Here is an 8,922-nt window from a genome sequence, read left to right as displayed (position 1 = left end):
GGTCAACTCTCAGTCAAACCTATCAACCTTCCAAATCTTCAACATTTCCAATTTTCGCCAATTAGTGCCAAAGCCTTCTACAAACATCCAAATGCAAATCAAGGCATACGCCCAAGTCCAAAATCACGATCTAGACCTTACGGAACCTTCAAAACCCCAACCCGAGATCAAATACTCAAAAGTCAAACTTGGCCGACTCTTCCAACTTAAAGATTCAAAAATTAGCATCATTCTTCCAAATCAATCCCGAACAACTCGAAAACCAAAACCGACCATGCATGCAAGTCATAATATACTATATGAAGCTACTCATTACCTCAAACCATTGAACTAAATGCAAAAGCTCAAAACGACCAGTCGGGTAGTTACATTCTCCCCCACTTAAACATACGTTCATCCTCGAACGTGCCAAGAGTCGTTCCAAAGCCATCAAATCACTATACAACCTCACTATACACATACCCATGGGTGATCCCACGACACCCCAATCCATATAATACTGACAACTCAACCTAACTGAAGATCCTTACTTCATCCTTAGTCCATAAACCGTAGAACCCAATCCCTAACATCTAGAATTCATTTACAAGACCCGAGTCTAACATGTAGACCCACTGTATAAGTCTGAACAAATTGTATCAAGCCATAACCATAACCTGAGATGTGACATGATATACTTCATAAGGTACTCATAGCCACAACATCTGACCACAATAGCTGCCCAAAAACAAACCTGGTACAGGTAACAAATTTCATATTGAATAAAACCTTGTTCTAAACCTTCGTACACTGCCGATGATAAAAGAAACACGCTTCTTATAACCAAACATCAGATCAACAAGTCGTGAAGCTCTCTCGCCCGATAAGAACCATTGCCAAATTTTGAGCAGACTAATGACATTATTCTTCCAAACATACCGTGATCAAATACGATAGCACTCATTCCAGGTCTAATAACCTCATCTCATTAAATACAAGCTGCTCTACAACATGCCACACCAATACCACCTAAAGCCACAACGCGAATGTACCCAATAACGGAAAATAGATCAAATGAGAGAATCATCCCACAAGCTCAACAGGTACCACCACAAGCGCAACGCTATGAACCCATCACACAAAGGAGAGCTAAAACATGCAAAATTAACACACAAAGGATCATATCCCAACATAACTTTACTGCAATGCGTGGCCCTATTCAAACACCGGTCCACATGAAATACCACGAACCATAATGTTCAAAATCAACAACCATACACAAATCAACAACAAACACATGAAATGTGTGACCAAGGAGCAATCAACGATTCCATACCTCAAGAGTCATCTCGCTCGAATTCCACTACAAGGCCCAAATACAACCGCATTATTTGCGTAGATAGTCAACAATCTCACAAATCATCGTGGCATAGAAGAGTAATAATACATGGAACACAGCAGAACACAAATAAGATCAACTCTAACCGATGACACCGCCCTCAACAATAGCTGTGTTAAGTAAACAAATCTGACTCGATGTAGAACACACATTCTCGTTAGGCCTACCCACGGCCTCAAAATCAATTATGATCCTCCTAATATAAGTAGATAATCTCTGAATGCCCACAAACCGCTATATTTCCTCTAAAGCACCCAATAATGACGCAACTGGGATACCCATTCTGAAGGGACCTTCTGTGAATCTGAAGTTGTTTCTCTAACATCCCCGTATACTGAAATATAGAATTAACAATGGCACAAAAATACTGCAAGTCTCAGCACAAACCCATGCAAACCTCAGATCTTAGCCATATGCAATTTCGGGGAATCCTCTCATACCACATATATACCTCAGACCAACACTACTATAATACATAACCACATAATCCGATCGTGGATAACAGACTCCCCTACTTGGCGTGAAGCCATAGGACACAACATCTGATGATCCACAATACCATATGCTCATATAGAACCAATCATAAGATACCCCAAATCATTTATTAATCGCATATCTAACCTCGTGACAGTCAAGCTTGCCTCCTCAAGTGCCTTGAATAGAAGTCCCATACAAAACACATAACCTCTAATACCGTTGACCAACCTTAAATCAACATTCTCCCATGACCCTACCACGATTACCACAATGAGACAATCAATCAAATCCTCTCAAGCTCGTACTCTCCAACCAAATACCATAACCCACTACACCCTATTATACCCCATTTTAACTGGGTCAAATTAGAATATAACCTATAGGAAATTCTAGAGGTTTAATTCATTAAAAAGAGAGTTGTCACCTAATTATTTTAAAGGTGAATTAGGACACCAATTTTAGCTAAATAATGCTTTAAAGTTATCTCTATTTTATGGTCTACTTAAATTTTAGACTATGGGTAAGGGTTCTAGTTAATCTTATAGAGAAGGTATTAAGCACTCTATATGATCCATTAAATACGGTTAACCGGCCAAACTTAGGTTAATTAATAAAAAACATTATGCTAAAGTATTAATGTATATAGCTAACTGTAACTCGGTTGAAAAATAAGAGAGTATTCGATTTCAGCATTGGCCAACTTCTATGGAACTTAGCTACTTATACCTTATGGAAAATATTTAAGTCCATTAAAAAATCTGATGATTTTGAGGAGAATATTTAATATATCAATTTTGACATGATAAAAGCAATAATTTAAAATCATTCTCAAAGGAAGAACGGTTGGAGACAAGTCTTCCTACTAGTTAAAAGAAAAGCAATTTTCATTTGGACTTTATAAAATCTCAACTTAATGATGTTAGAAAGGATGTTAACGGGATCTTTTGAAAGACTTCATTTTAACGACTTGTGAAAGTGTCAAATTACTGTTTTGAAGTGTTAGAAGTTGAGGTAAACACTACACCCTCCGTTTCAATTTATGTGTTCCCATTTGACTGGACACGAAATTTAAGAAAAGAGAGAAAAACTTTTGAACTTGTAATGTAAAATGAGGCACAAATATTTTGTGTGGCTATAAATAATTGCATAAAGGTAAATTGTTTCCAAATAAGGAAAGAGGGTCATTTTTTTTGGCATGAACTAAAAAGGAAATAGGTTCACGTAAATTGAAACGAAGGGAGTATATGGTAAAATAATGATAAAATAGGTACTCTGTTTGCTAGTTAAAAAAGAAGATCCTAAATAATTAAATAGACTCAATCTTCAAACCCATGTTAAGCGTGAGATTAACACAAATCAAATAAATCAGCAGACATCAAGAAATTAAATAAAACAATCGTAAAAGAAAGAGAAGATAAGAAAGACGAGCATTTCGCTTGTTTTTCTTGCTATCCGGTGACTCTAGAAGATGGAATGTGACTGACTCCGTGTGATGGTGGTGGAGAGTCTCACTTTGAGACTCTTTGTAACTCCAGCATGACATGCAAAGACAAATAAAGTAAAGGGTGGAATTAGAAGAGAGCTTAACCCTTAATATGCACGAAAAATAAAATAGCAAAGCAAAACGTTGAATAGTTGACTAAAGGTGAGTGTTCTAAGGATTATAGAGATCTGAAACAAATTTTAAAACTTCACATAGGATACATACTGCCAATGTTAGTGGTAATTAAACAAAGAAAGAAAGCATTTGGAATTACTTGTATTTATCCAAAATACTTCCAAGGAAAGAGCTGGACATGATTCCTACCACTAAGAAGTCTTAAAGGTACCCATTTACATACGTGCTAATTTAACATGCTTCCAAACAATCAGAACAAACTACTGCAACTCTATATAACATTTAATTACTTAAGCTAGAACAGCAAATTCTCTCAACCTGATACAACATATCCACAAATAAATGACCAGGAGGACAGAATGCAGACTCAATGTAAACCCATACAATTCTTTCAAACACCTGATTAATTACATGAATAATACTACACCTATACCCCATTTATATCACAAAGAAAACTTTCTATAACATTTAGAGCTAAACTGCAAGCACTCATTATTTGTTAATATCAGATTTAGTAGTATTATATAAATCCTATAGGCATGACTGAATAGCGAGATGTCACTGACAACTTGTTTCAAACTACCAATACTTTAAACAAATGCGTAGGGTTTCATATATCAGACTCGAAAGAGCATATAGAATTTATATAGTTAGTTAACATTAAGACTTAACTGAATTCTTAGGACATAGCATCTAATTAAATAGACGTGATGATGACTACTGCCTTAATCAGCTTCAATCTCATGGAACAGACAACCGTATCCTATACTTTTACAACGATTATTATAAGTTCAAACACTCGCGTCTTAACCATTTTAAAGGTGATAATCAGAACGTAGTTGTGCATACATATGGGCATGCTATCAATTAACGCTTTAGTTTAAAATGCAGAAGTTCTAAACATGGTTTCTAATATATTGACAACAACTAAGAATACTTAACTCATGATTCCTAACAAACAACGAACACAGAATGATGGCTCAAATTAATTACATCAGAGGTTAATAAGAAGCACTTCAAATGTCTAAAAAGAAACGAAAGGGAAGTAACAACATTTTTTCCAATATGTGCAGATATAAACATGCTTAGAACTACGGAATCGAAAAGATCGGAGAAAAATCACTGACCTATTTTAGGGCAGCGAACTGAGGCGTTGGCTTAGGATCTACACTGCGACCTCGAACTTGCTAACTCGGATGACTGTTAAACGATGCAACGGTCAACAAAAAAATGCAGCACCTCTGTTGTATTTAAAACCAACAGAATCAAGAGACAAAAGAAAAGAGAAGATTTTTGGCAAGGCAAAATTATAAGAACAAATGAGAGCAGTAGCTTTTATGAGGCATCGAGCGGCGGCTAAGAGTTATGCTAAAAATGGATCCAAAAGTGAGTATTTATAGGCGAAAGTATTAGGTTTCTTGGCTTGGGCGGGATTTTTAGGAATCACTAGCCGTTTGAATTTCAAAAGCTGTTTGAGAAATTCAGATGAGAGGAAAAAGAAAGTATCCGTTCAACGGATCCGAATCCTTGATACAGAGGCCGAATCTGACCTTCTGAAAAAAAAGAATCTTGGCTTCTTGTGTTGACCGAATCTCCATGGCAGATGTGATTCTGAAAGTTAAGACATTAAAGCAAGGAATTTCACAAAAATGGAAGGGACAAAATCTGCCCATGGAAAGAAAGGAGATGGAACTTTGTCAAATAAAATAAGAGAGAAAGGGGCGTCATCTACTGATGAGATATTATGGGGTTTGGGTCTTTTGTTTTGGGTTGCAAAGGCTAGAACGAAATTTGACCGACGGATTGGTAATTGGGCCTTGTAGCGAAATGGACAGCTAAGCTTCAATGGTTCAGGCCTTTAATTAGGCCGAATTGCTCGGCCTTTTCCTTCTTTCTTGTATCGTTTCTTTTATGCTTCTAGTAAAAGATTAAGCTAATTCCATACCATATAATACTAATATTAATATTAATTGGATGGTTAAATTATGAGATATGCCTTGATAAAGTTATAACTGATAGTATTTAAAATAATTATGAGGTATTTCAATATCACTATATTTAAAATTATAGTAATTGTTAAATAAAATGCTATCATATTTGTGAACTGTAGAGTCAAAGAAATATTACTATTTGATTTATTGCGATGCTTTCGCAAATGATAATAAGAATAGTAATAAATAATAATAATAATAATAATAATAATAATAATGATGATGATGATGATGATGATGATGAGATGGTAACATAACTATTCTTACATTATTAGTGATATTAGAAGCTAAAGAAATAGTTTAAAAGAAAGGAGGGACAAAATTGGATGTCAACACACCCCACACATGAACAGCTGAAAGATCTACCAATACATCCACGTTCTCAGTGGACAACACCCCGAGACAATGATCGAGCATCCATAGCCCCCCCCCCCCCCCCCAATAGCCCATTCGTTCTATCATAAATAGTTAGTACATAGTTGATACTGAGTGCGCAACATAATATGCGAGTGGATACAAAGTAATATAAGATATACGCTTCAAGCCGAATCAATGTTGTACGATAAGGAATGAAAGAAGTAAAATTTTTTAATAGTTCCGTAGCCTCTCAAAGATAAGTACAAACGTCTCCGTACCGATCCGCCAGACTCTACTAAACTTGCTCGTGACTCGTAGAACCTATGAACTTAGAGCTCTAATACCAACTTGTCGTGACCCAAATCTCACTTTAAGGATCGTGATGGTACCTAGTTTCTAAAATTAGGTAAGTCGATCAATACAACATTGAAACCAATTAAACATGATATTATAAAGCGGAATTTAATATAAATAAGAAATTTAAAAGTGATACATGCCAACACGGTGATAACCACTATAATTCCCAAGACTAGGTAGTACAGAGTCACGAACTCTAGCTGAATACATACAAATGTCTAGAAATACAATACTGTTCGGATAGGAATTTGACAGTATAAATGTAAAAGAAAGGATTTTAAGGAACTACGACGACCAAGCAGCTCTACCATTAATCCTCGCGATCAAGAAACTAACTCTGCCTGAGTCCGTTATCTCCGGTACCCGAATCTGCATAAAAATATATAAAAGTATAGTATGAGTTAACCATGGTCGGTACCCAATAAATATCAAGACTAACCTCAGTAGAGTAGTGATGAGATGCAAGTCAAGATACCTACTAGACATAGTAACATGTGCAGAATATCAGTATAAAGCTAATAATAGAAGTAAGGATCAGTAAAATAGCAACAAGAAAATAAACATGTGATAAAACAGTAAAGTAATCATAACACATTTAAAGTACCAGTAAAATAAATTAAGTAAAACTAATGACAATAATCAAGTCGTTCTCACACAAGGTTTACAACAAAACCACCCCGAGGTACCACACCTCATAACCACAAATCACCAGTCCCTAATGACATATCATATACACATGGTACCTCATGCCACATTATTAATCACAACCGCATGGACAACTCACATATTGCACGAAAAACTCATGTTCCAATATCTCAATCCACCCGACATGGTCACAGGCTCACTATCACAATCCACTCGGTGTGGTCACATGCTCTATATCACAACCCGCCCGGTATGGTCACAGGTTCAATATCACAATCTGTCCGGCAGGGTCACAAGCTCAATAACACAAACCACCCGGTGTGATCAAAGGCTACCAGTCCAGCTATACCGCAGAGAAAGCAAATATACGAGAAAGCATGTACATGGTCAATGATCATCAAATATCATACTCTTGTACTGGTATAAATGGCATTTTGCAGAGTATGCATGTGCAAGTGTACTATCACAGATCAAGTCAACAAGTAATATCTGTGACATCGAGTAGCACATTGGAAACAACACAACAAATTGCGTAATATGCATGACACACACAAGAAAGTCACACCACCAAACGAATATCATCAATAATATGCCCCGAGGCCATCACATATCATCCCTCACATAGCCACCCTTATCCCACCGCGTTGACAATAATACAATAGCCACCCGTATCGCTCCGCCTAGAAAATTAACACAATAGCCACCCGTATGATTCTGCCCAGACAATATATCAATAGCCACTGGTATCACTCCTCCCAGACAGTACATCAATAGCCTCTTGTATCACTCCGCACAATCAACAACAGTGAGATACCACCCTTATGGTCTGCATAGCAACAATCAATCCATACAACAAATCCACATTTGCCAAAATTACAATAACACGACATATCAACTCGTACCACACGTGTCTATAGGCCAGAACATTACCAAAACAACAATACAAATATAACCAAAATAGATAGCTCGTGGCTCAACCACAATATGTATAAGGACCTCAATTCTAATAGAATGAAACGGGAAACAACACAATAATGAAAGATACTCCATAAAATAAACCCTTCAACTAAAATAGGTTAATAGCTCTCAATAACTTCAACTTCAATTACTTGCTTAAGAATAAACCTAACTATGAAAGGCATGATATGTAATAACAACCTCAATTAAATACATATAAGAGTAACTCGACAACGAAAGATAAAACATGTTCTAACAACTTCAATTAAAGTATATAAGAATAAACTAGACAATGGAATGTAGAACATGTAATTACAAATTCAATTAAAGCATATAAGAAGCCTAAGAGTCTAATACGGTCAATTTCCACACATAAGACCGTGTACATACTCGTCACCTCATGTACACGTCTTTCATACAATCCAAATAGTGCAATTAAACCAAATCCTTCGGGGTAGTTTCCCCCACATAAAGTTAGGCAAGATACTTACCTCAAAGAAGCTAAATCAATACTCTAAGAAGCCCTTCCCATGTGAAACAATCTTCGGACGAGCCGAATCTAGCTAAAATAACTTAATAACATAAATAAAAGCTATAGGAAATAATTCTGGATAATAAAGCTTCAATATTTAATGAAAACCAAAAAGTCAACCCCGGGACCGCACCTCGGAACCAAACAAAACTCACAAAACCCGAACACTCATTCCGATACGAGTCCAACCATACCAAAATCATCCAATTATGACCTCAAATCAGCTTTCAAATCATCAATTTATGTTTTAGAAAAGATTTTACTACCCCAGTTTCTCCAATTCAAATCATAAATTACATGAAAAACACAAGGATGGAATCATGAAATATAACTAAATCGGGGTCAAGAATACTTACCCCAATCCAAATCGTGAAAATCTCCTCCAAAATCGCCCAAAAGCGAGATCTCTAATTAAAAAGTGATAAAATAACAAAAGACCTCAAAATAGAGTACTTATAAGTCTGTCCAGGGGTTCCTCTTCGCGATCGCGGGACCCTCTTCGCGATCGCGAAGATAAAATCACCAGCTGCCCAAAATCACACTAGGCGAACACTGCCAGAAGCTCGCGTCGTGACTCCTAGCAAAACTAGCCTATGAGAATGTGAGGTCT

The 8,922-nt window shown here is 36.5% G+C and overlaps 1 long non-coding RNA gene across 1 annotated transcript; it reads right to left on the bottom strand.

Annotated features, from left to right (window-relative positions):
- Positions 1 to 3,096: 3,096 nt before the first annotated feature.
- Positions 3,097 to 5,291, bottom strand: LOC138903522 (uncharacterized). Its single transcript, XR_011412715.1, has 2 exons — positions 4,601 to 5,291; positions 3,097 to 3,384 (listed from the first exon to the last, which is right to left on the bottom strand). It is a non-coding gene; the product is annotated as an uncharacterized lncRNA (long non-coding RNA).
- Between the last annotated feature and the right edge of the window lie 3,631 nt (positions 5,292 to 8,922).

Source organism: Nicotiana tomentosiformis, chromosome 1 (assembly GCF_000390325.3).
Source record: "Nicotiana tomentosiformis chromosome 1, ASM39032v3, whole genome shotgun sequence".
NCBI lineage: Eukaryota > Viridiplantae > Streptophyta > Magnoliopsida > Solanales > Solanaceae > Nicotiana > Nicotiana tomentosiformis.
Note: the sequence above shows the minus strand (reverse complement) of the source record. Positions and strands in the feature narration are given on the sequence as shown.